General features: G+C 35.1%; 1 pseudogene; it reads right to left on the minus strand.

The window, feature by feature from the left end:
- Positions 1–10,126: 10,126 nt before the first annotated feature.
- On the minus strand, positions 10,127–17,452 carry LOC142857041 (importin subunit beta-1 pseudogene; annotated as a pseudogene).
- Positions 17,453–19,715: the final 2,263 nt, after the last annotated feature.

Below are 19,715 nucleotides of genomic sequence, written 5' to 3' on the forward strand. Positions count from 1 at the left end.
TGGGCCCATAATAGCTCACTAGGTTTACACTTCAACCAAATGACGTCTTAGAGAACAATGCACTTATCACATGCATTGCGTCCATATAAGTAAAAGAGGAAAAATTAAAAATTCAAAAAGAGGTTACATTTGTCCAAAACCATTAGTCTATTAACATGAACTTGAGTCCATCTTCTTATTTCAGGTTTTTTTAATTTGTTTTCTATTCTTATACATTATATCCTGACTGTATTTCCCCCAACAATCCCCCTAGTTCCTCTTCCTCCACCTCCTGCCTTCCCAGATCCACTTCACTTCTTTTCCACTTCCCTTTAGGAAAGGTCAGTCTTCCAAGAGAAAATAACTGAATTTTGGATAGTAAATTACGATAAGACTACTCCCATCCCCTCATATCAAAGCTTGAACAAGCAAAATGTAGATTAGAGCCTAGCTCAATCCTCATTAAGGTGGTTTCATCCAGCAACTGATGGGGGCAATTGCGGAGACTCACAGGGGCCCAGGGAACCCCACAGAAGACTGTAGGAAGGATCATAGGAATCAGAGTGCACCAGGACAACATGAGAACATGGCATACATAGTCAGCTAAGCAGGGTTCACAGGGACTGATCCAGTGGTCAAGGAACCTCTGGATTATGCTAGGTTATGGTTGCATACGTATTATTGTTGTGTAGATTGGTGTTCTTGGGGGACTCTTAACCTGGGCAGTGGGTGTGGGAAAGGCAGATATCTGATTTTTTGCCTACTCTAGGTCATGATTTCCCCCTACTAGTTTGCCTAATCCATCCTTGATGTGAGGGTTTGTGCCCAGTCTTATTGTGACTTGTTATACCATGTTCAATTTTTATTTTTTTTATTTTTTATTTATTTTTTTTGAGACAATGTTTCTCTATGTAGCCTTGAAACCTGTTCCGAAACCTGCTCTGTAGACCAGGTTGACCTTGAATTCACCAAAATCCACCTGCCTCTGTCTCCCAAGTGCTGGGATTAAAGGCAGGCACCACTACAGTTTTTTAAGACACTTCTTGATACAATTCTTATATTCATTCGTATATCAAACACTGTAACACAGACTTGCCTGTAACTCATAGCAATTACAAAAAAATCAAACATATAATGTGTTTGCAATTTTGTCATGGATGACTGCAGTTAAATTGGATAAAAGTATCTTTAAGAAATATTAATATGATAGCTGTTTCATTCTTTAGTAACTTCTAGCTTATTTTTACGTAGGTTTTGACAGGCAACATTCACATAGTTGACCAACATAGCCTTATTTGAGAGTTCCAATTGTATGACATGCTTTTTGATGAAAATTATTCAATAATATAAAATTTATGCAATGCAAATAATATAAAACTACTATTTTAGTTCATCATTTAAAACAATAATTTAATGTGCTAGAAAATTCCACCAATCCTCTCTTTAGAAGCTATTTTTAATACTAAGGTAGAACCTACATTAATTTGCATAATTACATTTACATATATAATCTCTAAAATATCAAAATTCTATATGTGGAATGTTTGTATTTTAAGAAATGATTAGTGCAACATTAATTTAACATGTGGCAGACATTTTTTTTTGAAAATTTTCCAATGGATATTTGAGCATAAAGCTTTGCATGTGCTAAACTTGCAATCTTGTACTAACATTTAAACACAATCCTAAGAATGCTAGCTTTAAAAAAAACTTAAATATTTAGCTGTAATAAATGAGGAAATGATTTAAGAGACACACCAATGTTTTATATATATATTTATTTTTCTTTTTTAATTGTTGTGTATAATAGTATATGCAAATGAGAAACATGCCTTTCATATTCCTGATAGACTTTATTGCTTTATTTTTTAGATACAATATATTTCATCAACAATGAGTTGCAATTCAGTGAAATGTAGTTTTAAACTTTCAAATCTAAGCATTTGTTCAAATCTCTTATATTCCTGCTTTAAATTTGTTTATGAGTAAATATATATATATATATATATATATATATATATTCCTTTTCTTTTATATTTATGTTTTAATGGATATATGTATTTTCACTATGTTCATTCTCTGTGCACAGAAAAATGAGTTAAATCTCCTTGAATTGGAGCGCTAGGTGACTTTGAGCTTCTTTATGTGGGTACTTACAACAGAAACTTAAACGCTCTGGCAAGGGCCGCAGGTGCTTTAATCACTGAAACATTCAGCTCTTATTTCTTCTTCTTTATCACAATTTTGAAGACATATAAGGGTAAATTTATTTATTACCCAAAACATGAACTATTACATCTGATTTTCATATGATATGTTATTGCAACCACATCATTCATTTACATGAAAATGTTCACTATTTGTGTTATTTTCCATAAAATTATAATATTGTCATAAATTGTGAGTAAATTAAGAAATAAAAAAGGCAGAGAAACAGCTCAAAGTCTTCTAGCTTTGGAAGATTTAGCCATATCCATTTTAATTTATTAAGCATTCTTTTTCTTTGTTTGAAATTATTTTCCTCACTTGTAGAGGACCATTATTTGATTATATGTAAACTTTGATGTATAATTAAAAGCCTTCCCAAACATTCCACCTTACTAGTTCTGTTGAATTAATTGTCAGGTGTAGAGATATGCCTCTCAGGATACTTTCCCACCAAAGGGTTACCTATGTTTGGTCAAGGTCACAAGAATACATGACTAAGCTTGTACTTTGAGGTCAGTAATTATCTGCTAAAAGATATTGGTAGAACCTATTTGCTTACCAGTTAAGGGTATAAGAAATACAGATCTATTAATTGAGTTGGAGATTGTTCATAGAAACAACAAAGTTGCGTCCCTCATTTTACCTACCCAAGAATATTGATATTTAGTGAAATAATCAAACTGGTCATAGAGTTATAGAAGGTGCTAGAACATTGACCCTATGTATGTTTACAGCTATCTATAGCAACCAATATTCTGTTGAATATAGAAGTCAAAATTGATATGGCAAAACTTCAATTGCCATAGAAGGGTTTTCTTGACAAGTCATGTAAATTGCAATGGTACTAATACTCAAGGTTAGGAGGACAGAACGTGTCCTTCAAACACAGTACTTCATTCCCCATAACTTTCTTTTCGATCTCTTGGCGTCAATCTATGAATTAAGTAATGAAAAACAATAAATGCAGCATGCAGCAGACCCAGGAACTGAGACACTGGCATTGAATGTTCTTATCCTTTAATTTTGTGACTCCTCTAGGAATGCTCTGTCATTAGTATTTAAATCACTTCATAAATATTTCACTTTAAATACCATTGTAAAGCCTTGTGTATGCCTTAATTTGTGTCTAACATAATGGTTTTGTATAGTGAGACAATTTCATCAGGGCACTTACACAATTAAAAAGAGATTTAATAGAACTCTGCATCTTTACTTTGATTTGACCACGGAATACAAAACAAAAAGGCATTTCATCTTCAGAAACAATGTCTTGTACTTAAGTATATGGAAATCAAAAAAATATATGTCTAACAAAAGATAGTCAAAATGCCATGGTTACTAGCTTAAGCAGAGCAATATGGGGGATAAAAAGAGAGAAACATGGAGGCACATTTAAAGACCAGAAGGAAATGAGGACAAATAGACAGAACAAATTAGTGGAAAATATCTCAGATATTCATTAACAGTTAATGTTTTTAGACTTCTATTCTGTTGTTTCTCTGTCATAGAGCCATTTTATTAAATTCAAATATTTGTAAAACTTCTTAAAGATAATGTTAATAACATGATCCTATGCATACAGTGGCAAACAGATATTTGTTGTACGTGTCCCTCTACATGGTAACGGCAGCTGCTCAGCAAACATCCTTCCTTGAACATTCTTTTTTCTTATGTAGTTTCGTTTTACTTAGTTTAAATGCTCACAAAATAACTTCAGGAGAGGAACTGTATCTTGTTCATTCCATCTTTTGTAATAAAAAGACAGCTGAATAATAAACAGTGATTAATGAAAGAGCTTCCTCTCTAAATTCTATCTATGGTAACAATAAAATAAGCTGTAGGTTTTTTATTCTACACTCGGTAGTCATTTTCTTAACCACAAGTAAAAGTAAAAGTTTGATATAGTTTTAAATTACATAACTAGACAAAAAAATCTGTAGGTTATTATACAAAAGGACAGGTAAGAATTAAATTGAAACTTTAAGTTGAAAAAATGATTTCAATAACATTGAAGCTGTCAAGTTGAATGAAAGTAAGCCTGTGAAAGAGGATAGCAATAATTTTTTTTTTTACGTATAACTTAAATGTAGGACAAAGGGTCTCAATAAAAATGAAAGAAAGTTCTTATACACTTCCTGATTCACATCCACAAACTTACATAAGCCATTAATGTAGACTGAGCTGCACCTACAAATTTGGAGCTGGGCATTCTGTTACAATCCTTTTATATATGCATTGTGTCTAGTTGTGGTTTCCACTAACCATCTCTATTTCCTGTAGGCTGTAGCTTCAGCTTCTTTGATGAGGGGCGATACTCACCTGCACTTTTCTGTGCATATGAGGACAGGATTTTGAATACAGTTTAAAAATGATGCTGTATGACTGCCTTCTTAGACAGGCAATATAATTAGGACAATAACAGGATCAATAAACATGGTAACACAGAAGGAGGGAAATGCTGCCATGGCATCTGGGTGTTTTGCATGAGAATGTATGGCTCAATTTGGTGGACTCTTTGGGACAGATTAGGCAGTATAGCCGTTGATAGAGGTGGTCACTGAGGATGGATTTGAGGTTTCAGAAAAACAGGGTCATTGCAAATTATTTTTTTTCTTCTTTGGGCTTGTAGATCAAGATTTAAACTCTATGCTAAACTCCAGTGACATGCCTACCTTCCTGCTACCTTGCTGCCTGACATTATTGCTGTAAACGCTAACTCTTTAGAACTATAAACCCAAATAAAATCTTCTTTTTTTTTTTGGTGAGATTTTTTGGTCATGGTAACTTCCCTAACACCCAGGGAACATTCAGAAGAGTGGAAAGATATTGTAAAAGCCAGAGTATCATGGAAATGGCTGTGAGTTTGTGTCTCCTAGTAATAGCAGAAGCTACATGAATATAGTCTCATTGATGTGAGTGCTCAAATTTGAGCTGGACAAGTATGGCCCTACTAAACATGACCAACTGTTTAGAGAAAAGTTCTTGAAAACTTAACCTTACAAAAAGAGCTACAAGAAACTAAGAAAACTAGAAATAGGAGAGGTGGCATTCACCAGGAAAGAGGATGTTATTTGGTTGACCAATGACAAACTTTCATCCTGAAAACATACATACTGGTAGTATTATACAGAGTAGTCACACTATATTTAGGCATATATATGCAAGCAATAACAATTGATACAAAATAAAATAATACGATCACAAGGTTTAAGTGCGTTCAGAAGAATATATACAGGGATGTGGAGGAAGAAAAAGGAATGGAGTAATGAAATGAAATTATCAACTCAAAAAGAAAAGAAAGGAAGAAAAACAAGGTGGAGGGAGAGAGCTAATTCTACAAAGTTGGGCTTTGACTTCAACATCTGTACTGGGTTACATCCTTTTTCCCACAGATACATCATATGTGCCTGCATGCCCGTGTGCATGCGCGCGCACACGCACACGCACACGCACACACACACACACACAATGACAGTAAGCAAGAATAAAAACGATTTTAAAAATTGCTGCCATAGTAGGGCTCTGGAATTTAACAAATAAATAGCTGCATCATATTTTATGATAACTGATTTTACTTGAAGAAATCAAGTTATTACCACAAAAATTTCAGTTGATTTGGAATACTCTAAGAAAGCATATGAATACAATTAGATATGACATATGGTAATGAATATTAACAGAATAATCTTAGAAGATAAGTTAATGACAAAATGAATTTATCTGGAAAGGTAAAAAATAACTAATTTGATAAATGAGAGTTGAATAATTAAAGTGTCATGAATGCTTCCGAAATAAAAGAGCTCCTGGGTGTACAAATACTTTCAATGGAAACTTTGTTTTTTGATTTTTCAAGACAGGGTTTCTCTTTAGCTTAAGAGCCTGTCTGAACTAGCTCTTATAGTCCAGGCTGGCACTGAACTCATAGAGATCCGCCAGCCTCTGCCCCCCAAGTGCTGGGATTAAAGGCATGCGCCCCCACTGCCCAGCTTTTTTTCTTTATTAATAGCTTTATTATCTTTAAATGAACAATTATTAATTATAAAGTTTTTTCATACTATCACACTTGGTGTGTTAAATTAAAATAGAGAAGCTAAATATTCTTAAAATTATATTTCTGTACATGGGTGGGTGTGCCTGCAATAGCAAGTGTGGAGGTCAGAAGACAGTGTGCAGGAATTGGTTCTCTCCTTTCTCCATGTGAATCTCTGGGATTGAACTTGGGTCGTCTAGCTTGGAGGCAAGCATCTGTACCTGCTGAGCCATTTCCTCAGCCCAGATAAAGGTTTCCTTTTTTCTAAGACATCTTAAAACTAAAGTAAAGGAAGCCAGACTTCTGAACTTTAGTGTTGTCAGAGAAACTAAAGAAAATAATAATTTACCAGAAGAAGGGAAACCCCACTAAAGCTCACCAAGAAATCCCAACACATGAACCCCAAAGCTGACTTATCATTTCCGCTAAATTTTTACTTATGAATCTTGTTGCAGGAGAGGCCACTTGTTCATCCAGGCCACCCAGAACCAAAATGACCACACAAAAGCTATATTAATTAAAACACTGCTTGGCCCTTTAGCTCTAGCTTCTTATTGAGAACTTAAATAATATTGACTTGATAAAGTCACATCTAGACACTGATAATTAGAAGGTAAAAAGAAAATGTAATATAAAAATACTAGAATGAAAGTAGAAAATACTTAAGAGAGGCAAGGATAAACTCTTTCTGGTCTAAGAAAATATTAGAAAGAAGAAAAAAATTACATAAATTAGAAATATAGATTAAAAATAAACCTGAAGAATAATACACAAATTAACATATTGAGAGATAAGTGTGCAATAATCCTGAAATACATATTCATTCCACTTATAATGACACAGAGTTCAAGGACACAGAGTTAGGAGGGGAGGTGGATCTGGGAGGAATTGGAAAAATGGTTGAATATGCTAAAATGTATTATATGACACTTCAAAGAACTAATAAGCATTAATTTTGTAAAATAGAAAACAGTTATATCAAATTGTCAAAGATAATGGAATCCAAAAATAAATTTAAATAGCCACAGTCACACAATTTGTGGCAAATGTGTCAGAAAATGACATTGCACAAAAGAAGAAGAAGAAATAATTGTAGAATAAAATTAACACTCTTCTGTTAATGTACAAATGGGAGAAGCTTTGACAAAATAACAAATAGGGCTGAAGATGGTTACTAGAAGAGAATAAAAATATTAGGATGATCCTCCAATTAATTTAATAACATAATTCAGTTAATAGGATGCATACTTGACTTAGTCATTTCATAGTAGAAAAAAATTGTTCAAATTCTATAAGAACTTTATGGGCAGATAGTTCTTTCTTTGGCTTGAAATCTCAAGAACTAACAAAATTTACATGCCTGCTACCCAGAGGTTTTCAAGAATCCACTTGCCATTTGGAGCTATGATTGCTTAGTCATATATACACTTTCTGAGCTCAAACATCCTGGTTTAATTAATGCCCTATATAATAGTTTTAAAATTATATTTGCAACTTACACTTTCAGGGAAATAGAGTAAATAAACTTGCTTTATTTCTCCTATCAAATACAAATAAAATACCTGGACCTTAATTATAAAATATTTTATAAGAAAACAGTGGCAATCAATAATAGAAGATAGCTTATCTAGGGACAACAAGAACCATGGTGATAGTGAATTTCTAACTTCCTGTTTACGTGCATCATCCCTCAACATGGTACCATCTAAAGTTTTCCAAATAGTTTTGCTAACTTTAGGTTAAGCATTTGAACATAAGAGACTATAAGTCATTCTTATTCAAACCACTCAAATTAGGAATACTTTTTGTAAAGTTATTGGACACTCTGGGGAGGTAGTTAGCTTCAATAGTCTTGTCTGACAGAAATATGTTTTCTCTTCCCTTAGTGGTCTATCAGAACTTCTGAGAAAGAGAGTGGGGAGAAAGTCTGGACTTTCTTCAAGACCTGGAGATTTTAACCAATTATGAGCAAACAGGTGGTACAGCAGACCTAGAACAGTGGTATCAAGAGAAGGCGAGAAACAAACCAGGATCTCTCCTCCTTCTCATGAGGAATAATGTACTTTTTCCCCCACTGAGAGTCAATGGAATTTTCACAGACCCAATGAATTCTAGTAACTAAATGTTCTAATAAAAGGATATATGCCCTAAAGAATGACCATTACCTTAAGCAATACTTATCTCAAGGACAGTTTGCTTTTTTATTTGTTTGTTTATCACTCACCCTGTGGGTCTCCAGCTGTGACAGTAATCAGTTACTCACTCCCACAATTTCTGTTCCATATTTACCCACCATATTCTGTAGGCAAAATAAATTGTAGGTTGAAGGGTATGTGGCCCACTTCTTCCATTGAAAGTTTTGCCTCATTACAGGGTATTTCCCATCCAGGCTCCATATTCCCTACTTCTAGGAGTCATAGCTATGGCCTTCCACATAGATTTCTGGGAGTTTCCACTGTTCTATGTTTCTAACTCCTTCCAGAGATACGTCCAGATTCCAGTATTCTTTCCCTCCATCCTCCTCTTGTCCATCTGAACCCTCTAGCTTTCAGTGTCATTCCACCTTCCTGGCCTACATTACATCTTACATCTCTCGAATGGCTAAGATCAAACACACAAGGGATAGCCATGCTAAAGAGGAGGTGGAGCAAGGGGAATAGCTTTCTTCTTCTGGTGGGACTGTAAACTTCTACAGCTACTTTGAAAATCTGTATTGCAGGTTCTACAAAAATTGGGAATCTATCTACCCTAAGAACCACCTCTGCCACTCCTGGGAATATACCCAAAGGATACTTCTCACAAGGACTCTTGCACAACTATGTTCACAACAGCTTTATTTATAATAGTCAAAATCTTGAAATGACATAGATGTTCATCAACTAAAGAATGGATAAAACAAATTGTATATTTATATAATGGAACTTGACCCAGCAGTTAAAAACAATTATATCAGGAAATTTCTTGGCAAATGGATGGTATTAGAAAAGATCATCCTTAGTAAGGTAACCCAGACCCAGAAAGAAAAACACGATATGTCCTCACTTTTAAGTGAATATTAGTAGTAAATTAAGTAGAACTATGAAGTAATACACAGACACAGAGAAGCTAAGTAACAAGGATGGCCCAAGGGAAGGAGGGGGATGCATGAATCTCACTGTGAAGGAAAAATAGAGAAACTCATTTTACATGAATAGTCTATGAAAAATGATTAATACTAAGGTAAAAAATGAATTATTATGGCTAAATTAAAACCTCCAACTAAAAGCTATGAGTTTTAAAGAAATATTAGTGTATAGAATAGATATATGAAAAATAACTTAAATCCAAAACTTAAAATATTTATATATAGAAATGTACTGCACAATAGATCAATGCCATTTTAATAGAAAATAACTCTTTATGAGCTCTTGAGTTATTGGTATGTCACAATGTGATACATTTCAATCTCCATTTATCAAGTACATATTGTGTAGCTCCTTGGTGTCAGGTACAGTGTTTTGAAGCAAAATTAACACAGATAATGCATTTTCCAACCTCAGGAAAGCTGTAGCATAGTTGATCTAGTATTGCTCCATAGGCTCACATGTGCTGTAATATGAATTTATAGAGATTGGAAAGACCATCTTACTTACTAGGGAGAATGCTGCATGCTTATTTTTAAAATATCAAATTTAATGTGGCTTAAGTGATTCCTCTAAATTTTAAAATTAAAGAACTATTCAGATAAGATACAATTGTGTCTCTTCTGTAATCTATTTTTAAATCATTTACTGTACACTTTATGCCATTGTTTCTTCAAATAAGTCACAGAGGATTTGATAATCTTCAAGAGTTTCTGGAGAGAAGAGATGGTGACAAAAGTGATATTTGCAACTGTGCAATTCTGTAGAATATCAAATTGCATCAACTTCAGATTGTCCTGCCCATAGTCCATGTTGTTTTCACGCGAACAACTACATTGGGGTCTTTCATTAATTCTATTAGGGTGGATATAGACTGTATAACTAGTGATTTGAGCTGATTGGGCTGTGGGCCTTCCAAGATAACTGTCAAAAGCCATCACTGGTGCATCCTGGTATTGCCAGTCAGTGTTCTTGTTGTGCTCTTTAATGAAAAGAAGGACATGTGTCACAATGTCATCTTCCCAGCAGGTAGACAGAAGCCTGAGGCCCAACCCAGTTGCTTTACAAGGGTTCCAGTCATCATTGTCATTGTTTCCATCCTGTTTCCTTAGTGTCTGTGTGAGGATGGGAACCAGGTACTGGAGCTCCCTTGGCATTACACTGTTGATATGTTTTAGTGGCCGTCCTTGTGCTGCTACTTATGAAGCCTCAGGGGCCAAATTCATTTCCTCATCACAGACATTGGACAAAAATTCTGCTCCTTGTCTGGCCATCTCACCAATGTCACTTTTCATTGCTTCAACTGTGATTGCAAAAATCACATTTCTTCATAATACAATGATATCATCTTCACTAGATTCTGTAAAGCGGGCACTTGTACCCTTGTGTCTGGACACTGTGTGGCTTCACAGACCACTTGTATGACACAGTGCTTTTCTGACACTTTGTCAAAGTTTGTTCTGGTCAACTCCAGGAAATTCAGGAGTTCATTAGTAACAGCTAACTTCACATTGTTCCTAGGTTATTCTTTTCTCATTCCTTGTATTATGGCAGTCAGAATCTCATTGTATTTATCTTGTCGCTGCTCTGGGTCTGTATCTTGGCAAATGTAACCTATAGCTTCCAATGCAAACTCTTTCATGTGCTCTATGCTATTGGGGTTTGTAACATTGGCTACCAGCTGAGGAAGGAGTTCTGGCCACTGATTTACTGGGATCTCTGCACAGGCAACACCAGCCACATATTGTGAAGCAGAACAAGACCAGTGAGTTTCTGTACCCAAGGTCTGCAAAGCATAGTTCTTGACTTCCCATCGAACATTAGCCTCAAGAGGAAGTCAATTCTGCTGGTACTTGTGCCTTGATATCTGGATCTTTTCGTGCCAAAAAGTTCTTGCTTGGTAGACCAGTTGCAAATCTGGCAGCTTGACAGTTTCCTGGACATGCCAGCACTCTCGACAGTTCCACATGGATCTTGGGCAGGTTCTCTATAACAGCACACTCCAGAAGCTGCAGCACTGCTTCCAGGTCCAGGTGATCTGGAGACTTCTGCTCAGGCAGCACCAATTTACTTCAGAGAAGATAAGGGCATTGAAGAAACTCCACATCAAATATACTTTCTTTGCCACTGGGTAAGAAAATGTCCCTTCCTTGACTACAACAGTATGCTGTCTTAATTAGACAAGAAGACCACAAAGGAAAGTGACTGCCAAATAATGTCAAGACAAGGAGGGACAGTTTTTCAGAATATCCTGCTTCACAGAGAAGTCTGTCAGATATGATAGGACTATAGGCTGAAGAAGGATGCCTCAATGTTGCAGAGGAAATTTGGGTGACTGTCCAGGGAGCCAGATATTTCTGTCATTATTCACATTCTTTTGGAAGCCACATGCTTGCATTTCCTCTTTACACAATTAGTATTATTTCTTTCTTGTGTCTGTGAGGGAGTTAAAAACTAGATAGTTATAATTTACCATGTTTATTTGATGCATAAAGCTACTTATGATAGAAAGTAAATGAGGTACTAGACTTTAAACTCACCAAGATAGGATAGGTATGGAGTATTTTCTCTGAATTTTTCAAATGCAAACAGACTAGACATTGTTGTTGTATTTATTGCCTGTATATATTGTATATAGTTATTATACTGATTATATATAGTTTTTCATATATTATTTATAGCCTTCGTATTTTAATAAATAAAGCTTTCCTGAAGATCAGAATAGTGAAGCAGCCACGCTGGCCAGCCTTACAGACCAGGCAGCAATGGCACACAACTTTTATCCCAGTAGGCACAATAACACACACCTTTAATTTAATAGCTTGCCATCGATATCAGGTAGGATTAGTAAAAGCCCTTAATCCCAGAACTAGAGATGGGAAGAGACAGTTCTCAGGCTCAGTGTCATTCTGAGTTTTTCTGGAGGGAGGATCACCATTTTCTTTCTTTCTTAGTTTTTTTTTTGGGGGGGGGTTGCGGCGTTGGTTTTTCGAGACAGCATTTCTCTGTAGCTTTAGAGGCTGTCGTGGAACTAGCTCTTGTAGACCAGGCTGGCCTCGAACTCACAGAGATCCACCTGCCTCTGCCTCCCGAGTGCTGGGATTAAAGGCCTGCGTCACCATCGCCAGGCAGGATCACCATCTTACATCAACACTGAGGTTGAGGTAAAAGCCAGTGGCTGGCTACTTTGATTTTCTGATCTTCAGGGAAGCTTATTTATTTAAATCCAAATGAAATGCCACTACATATTTGTATTATGCAAACCTTATACTACTTATTCTTTGGATCTAGTATATCACATATTATTTGATTGAAGGAATGTAAATTAAGCAAAATGCATTTTATAGGTTTTCATCATTAATTGTATGAAAAATAAATTATATTCCGAATCTGCTAGGTATGTCAAGAAAAGATCTGTTTATATATATAAAGGACATTATAGCACTTGACACTGTATTCATCAAGTGTGAATAGTTTCTCTCAAGGTACATTTATGACACCAAATATCTCAGTAGGTAATCACTCACATCTAAAGTATCTCCTTTGTGTTTAATGACAGGTCCATTGAATTTACAGCTCCACTTTTCAGGATATGTTGGATTATAACAAGGAATTTGTGGACAGTAGGTAAAATGCCTATGACTATAATTGCTTTTGCTTTACATTGGAATGTTTTGACTTCCTTATTTTTATGCCCAAAGGCCAAAGGAACAAAGTACATCATAATTATTTCTAAGTCAATTGCCCATAGAAGATTACTATATGTATTTTGTACACATGAAAGAAAACCAACATGTCTCTTTTAAAGGAGTTTAATATTAAATACTAGTTTGTGGCTTATTTGACACTATTGCTAAGCTTTATGCAGGAACAAAAAAGATGTCATATTTTATTCTTTGGGTTATGTCTCTTCTATCAGAAATTGTTGATATTAACCCATTCTATGTACATTGTACCCTGGAACTTTTAGCTTTTCTCCTATTTCAGAGTCGGAACCCTTTCTCTTTAAGCTCAGTGCCAGTTTTGTGCTGACTGCCTGCTGTTTCCCAACTACATATCTAGGATTTTGTAGTTTAATTGTCACTTGCTCAGTGGTATTGTACATAAACACAGCAGCTTCTACTGTATGTTGGAAGTGGCTCAGAAAAATCTATGGACACTGTTCAGCTTTTACTAAAAAGCCAAAAAAAAAAAAAAAGACCCAAAGACCCAGGTGCATTCATCTAACAGCCTGGCAATACAACACCTTCACAAAAAGAGCTCAACCCATTGGAAAACTTCTTGCAATATGTTTGAGACCATACCAGAGAAAAATGCATAATGCCATGTGGACTAGTTTTAAAAACTTCTTGACAGTGAGGAATTTCTGTCTTTCTGATTTCCTTTCCGATCCACAGAGAGCCTTAGATTTTGTTCATTATTATTCTGTGTGGCTACAGATTTCCACTAGAGATAAGAAAACTAATATGAAACCTGGATGTCTTCCTGGTAACAGGTAGAGATTATGTTCTTTTTGGCTTCCCAATTAAAACTTGAAATCAAAAGGAAAATTCAAAGAAACCTTCACTGTAAGACCTTTGCTGAGGCAGATCACATACTTTAATGAACTCTCTGGTATATGGATGAGGTGGTCACCTGATGTCACATTTAAAACATAGCAATGACGACACAGAGAGAGAGAATGGTGAACAAAGAAAGGAAAGAAAACTCCTGTTCTGAGATTATAGTGATATGTCTCGTGGTATATTTTTAAGAATATATGCTAGTAGACATTTTTATTTTTATATACAAGTACTACTCAGACATTTGTAATAAAGTAAGAAATCCAAACCACCTCATTTTTTATTTCTTTGACTCACTTGATATTTAACTCTGCTCTATAGAAGTATTTTTGAACTTCAGCATTTATAACCTAAAGTGGAATTCTCTGAAGAATAAAAATTCTCATGAAACATAGGAACTAGAACTTGTAGGTCCATGGTGAAATCTTGTTAGCTCCATGGTGTTATCTGGTTTTTAGGTAAATTTCAAGAAGTCTAAGAATGTCTAGAAAGAACTTAAAGTCAATTTAAAACATTAAGCTTTGTTCTCTTCCTGGATACTTACATTTTTAAAAAGAACTCTCATCATTTACTTGATCATCAATAATTTCATGCAGGAGTGATATGCTTTCTTATTATTATAATACCCCAATTCCTATCACATGTTTATTTTCTCTAATTCTACTTAATCCATCCCCTTTTGTACCGGTGACGATTTTGTGACAAGCTGAGATTTATCAGGATTATCTGGGTTTGAAACTACTTAGTCTACGAAGCTGCTCAGTAGATAAAGATATTGATACCCCTTTCCTTGCATCCATCATTAACAGGCACTTTAGCAAGGAGTTAGGGCCACATCCACTCTGCCACAAATCCCTTGTTACTTGTTTATAGTTTCAATCTTATGTAGGCCCTGAGGAGACAGCTAGAGTTAGGAAAATGTCATGGCCATGAGGTGTACCACATTCAGAATATGAAATTCACAGTGATTCTATTTTATGATATTCAGTATTAGCTCCATGGCATCAAAAGTCCTGCCATTCATTTTGTTTTGTAGATGCGCAGAGATGTTTTTCTGTCTCAGGATTTATGGGATCCCTTAAATATACTCGACCTAAATTGAGTGCATGCTTTCCTGTTCTTGAGATTATTAGAATCACATGCTTTTGTGAGATAAATGTTTAATTTTCTATAATTAAACATTTCGCCAATCTGTCTTCTTGATATGCACTGGCTTAATACTTGCCACACTTAACGTGTGGAATCATTTCTTTATTTATCATAATGACACATATAGATATTTTCACTATTAGTGCAGCTTCAGGACCTTCTAGCTCACTATTTTTTTACTTAACTGAATATAAAGAAAGATATATATATATAATCATTTGATTTAATTCTATATTCCATATATGATGGGTTGCCATTAGCTCTCTAGGCACGTCACATCAGAATGATTGTCCCTAATTGTATTATTTTAAATTATATACTTTAGTACTGTTCTCTTTCCTGCTATAGGTCAGTTTGTATGTAGAAAAAAAAACTTTGTGTGCTTTGAATATACAAATACATTGGTTCACATAAGAAATCATGAAGGCATTTCTACCCATGTGACATAAAAAGCAATAAAGGATGTATAAAACAAATCTCAGTTTCATTACAAGGAATTGTTCAAACCATGGTGCATGTTAAAATTCCTTGTTTAGAAAAATCAGTGAGTATTCTCTAATTCCTTTCATTTCTAAAACGTATTTCCAGTGACACATCGGCAATAAACAACCTATTTTGGAGAAAAAGAGAAAGAGGGAGTGGAGAGCAAGAGCACTTGACATTCATGTGTATCACGGTTCACATGATGTTGCAAAGGAAGCAGCGGACATGAGATAAGGTCATGCTATTTGTGGAACTCATGAGCCAAGCCCAACCAACTTATTGTAAAGTCTGTACATCAATCTCTCCATGACAGATTTTCATATCAGACCCACCAAGGATCAACTTTTGATTCTAAGATATTGTTTTATCTTAGGTATATTTTGAACTTCTTTCACTTATTTGTGAAATCTTTCCTATTACTTGAATTTCTATTTTAATTATCATTCATATTTCTATATATTATCATTCTTTGAACATTCTTAAGTGAAATAACCTTTCAATTTAAATAATAAAATGATTTAAAAATATTCTCTAGCTATACGCATCTTCCACTCTTTCTAAAGACACAGCTTGATTTATATCCAGGATGAAATGTTGATGTCATATTCCAAAGGTTCAATAGATCTTTTGACATATTAAAAATGTTATATTCATTAAAATTAATTATGCACTTATCAGATAATACATTTGAAGTACAAGGAACTACTTGGGAGCTGGAAAAGGGCTCAGTGTGAAAGTGCACAGATTGCTGTTACAGAGAACCAGAGTTAGATCCCCACCACTCACAGGCTCACAATTATCTCCGACTCTAGACTCAGGAGCTCTAAAGTCTCTTCTGAATGATGCAGGCATACATCCTGCAAATTATTCACATACATATACAAGATAAGACATCCATATATGTAAACTAATGCACTCATTTTTAAAAATAAATACAAATATAATCAACCAGATATTTGATGTTATACTATTGTAAAATTATTGTAATGGATGTTTAGAGTAAATCAAACTATGTCTTTTTTATCTTTATTTAACAAACAGAATTTAGCAAATCTTGAAATCCAATGCCTAAATAAATCTCCCTGTGTCATTACTGGGAGCAGAGAACAGGCAGTTACTAGCTTGTTCTTTGAGGAACATCCCAATAAATTCTGTTGCCTTGGAGGGTTTGTAGTGGGATGTTATGCTGTGGAGAGAGATCATTGAGTCCTCCGATGCCTTATGAGAATTAGATTTGCATCAAAAGTGCATGATCATAGCTAGTTCACCGCATTTTACTTAGCCCCCTCATTGAGCTGTAAATTAAAATTTGTATTTAGTGGCAATTTTCATTGAATTTAGTTTGTAAATTCTTTGCATAGTAAGTGATTAGTGATTGCAATTTAATTCTCCCTCCTAAAATGTTTTCTGCACATTGAGTATGCATACTAAGATATATCATACACAACCTATGATGCAAAGCAAACATGTTCACAAAAAAATGGAGATAAGGAGTACACTGATTGTATGTAGAGACATTTAAAGTTAGCTACAAAAGCAGATCATACTCAGGGCTATCTGTGTGGCTCTAACTCAGTCTATGATCAGCAGCAATACAAATCTCTCTAGACAAAAAGAAGCATTAGAGATTTCGATTTGATTTAAGGAACTAATATATAGTTTTATAACGAATTTGTTCCATCGTATTTCCAATTCTCAGTCCCATATTGAAATATCGTCACTGATCTCAGCTCAGAAACCTCAACTTCTGTGTTTGGGAATGAACTGCACTAGCTCTGTGTCTCAGGAGCTTTGATTACAATAAGGCATTTTGAATGTCTAAATATAGAAAACATCTACCTGTTATTACTGGAATTCCCTTTTAATTTCCTTGTACCAGAGATTATTACTAAACGACACAATTTCAAAATGATTTCCATTTTTCGTACATTATTTCAAGTTCATCATGGTGTTCATATTTAAAAACTGCCGATCTGAGGCCGGGAGGTGGTGGCGCACGCCTTTAATTCCAGCGTGAGGGCAGCAGAGGCAGGCGAACCTCTGTGAGTTCAAGGCCAGCCTGGTCTACAGGAGCTAGTTCCAGGACAGGCTCCAAAGCTACAGAGAAACCTTGTCTCGAAAAGCAAAAAAAAAAAAAAAAAAAAGACAGACCTGTGTAACTGCATGACACCTCTCTGCCTCTCTGCAACTGGTGAAACCATATGCAGACCCACAGCCAAACGAAGAACGCCGAAAGAAAACTCACAGAATTCACATACATACCTAGGCTCAGAGACTGAACCTACAAATGGGAACTTGTCTGGGATTTACTTAGCTCTCTGCATCTATGTAACAATTGTGTAGCTATGTTTCTTGCGGACGTCTGAATAAGGGAAACGGGGGCTCTCTCTGACTCTTTTGCAGGATTTTCGGACTCTACTTTTTACACTAGGTGGCTTTGTTCAGCCTTAAGACATGGGGTGGTGCTTAGTCTTACTGCAACTTGATCTGCCACGTTTTGTTGATACTCAGTGGGAGACCCTGCCCTTTCCTAACAGAAACAGAGGAGGAGTGCTTTGAAGGGTGGAAACAGGAGGGACTGGGAGGAAAGGACAGAGGGGAAACTGAGGCCAGCATGTAAAAAAATAAATACGTTTATTTTTTTGAAAAAAAAAGAAAGAAAGAAAAGCAGACCTAGGGCTTTCAGTCTAGATTATTGGTACCTAAATGAGCATTGAGCAAAGGTGGAGTTCACTTTTATTGTTAACCTGTGCTTTTCTTGGTCTGATAAATCATTTTATTTTATAACATGTTTTGCTTGTGTGTACATGCAAAGGTTAACAAACTCAAATCAAGTAATTATTTACAAATTAATGAATATCTCCTGGTTGATCGTCTAATAATACTGCGTCGTAGAATTCATCAAAATTTATATTTCCCATTGAAATGGGCCTATCCTACACGGAGTCCCTAAGTGTCGTTGTGGTTCCTCTCAGCTCCATTCTCCAATCATGAAGAAAAACTTTTGAATCTAAGACAGTCTTTCCACTCAGAACTCTAGCTAAAGATGCATGAAGACACAGACAACTAAAGAGAACACAACCGCAGATACTCATTTTGTTGTCACAGAACATAAATAAGAAATTAAGAACCACTGGAATTTGGGATAGCTCCTTGCCGTAGCAAAGCCTAATGAAAAATTATTCTTTTACAGAATGTACCTGATTAATTAGCTATGAAAAATTACTCTGTAGAATGAGTAATCTGCATACTAAACAGCGATAAAGAAAGTTTTTCATCACTCTATCAGGACCGGTTCTTGAAACATTAAAATACCTTCTAATTTTTCTAAGCTAAAAAAGAAGAAAATTATAGGTAATTATTCTCTTTTACATGCGATGTTTGTGATTATTGGTGACATTGAGTATCTGCTCGTGTATACTGTTTTCGTCTCTGCAAATTGTGTCAGATGGGGATGAGGTGTTTTTTATGAAATTTAATAAATTTTCTTAAACTATATAGACTCTTGTTTTCCCTCCTCTATTTGTGGTGCCTAATTTAATGAATATTGAGTCTGTCTCAATTTTTCATTTTGGTGTATTGCTCTATTTATCTATTCCTGTGAAAATGTCATGCTACTTTTATTGTTATGACATTAGCACTGGAGAAAGTTTCCTTCATTTGTTAGAGGCTACCACATATTGAAATTTTTCAGTAATCATATAGACATTTTAATGTTTAGCAATTCCCCCATGAAGGCTTCTGAAATATTACTGAAATTCAGTTTATTTGTGGATTAACTGTTATACCATCCACATATAAATTTACATTAATTTCTCAAAAGATAAATCACAAGAGCGGGCCTAACTGTCACCAAAGCTCCTGTCTCTCCAGATGCTCAGCTCCTTTAAAAATGTGCAGATTTTAAAAAAAAAAATAATATCTTGGTTTAAATTACTTCTAAGTGTTGGCTGTTTCTACTGCAAAGAAAGTCTTTTATAGGCTGATATATATTTACAAATTTTATATTTTCCTGATTGTGGTGTTTTTGTATATCTCTCCCCTACCTCTGCTTTGGGCAGATAATAGGATCATATTCAAAAATAATTTCAAATGTTTTAAAAAAACAAAGAAACATAACAAAACCAAACAAAAAGAAATACAAATCTTCAAGTCTTTTTACCTGTGTGGCAAAATCAGTTG

The sequence above is a fragment of the Microtus pennsylvanicus genome, chromosome 9 (assembly GCF_037038515.1).
Source record: "Microtus pennsylvanicus isolate mMicPen1 chromosome 9, mMicPen1.hap1, whole genome shotgun sequence".
NCBI classification, from domain to species: Eukaryota; Metazoa; Chordata; class Mammalia; order Rodentia; family Cricetidae; genus Microtus; species Microtus pennsylvanicus.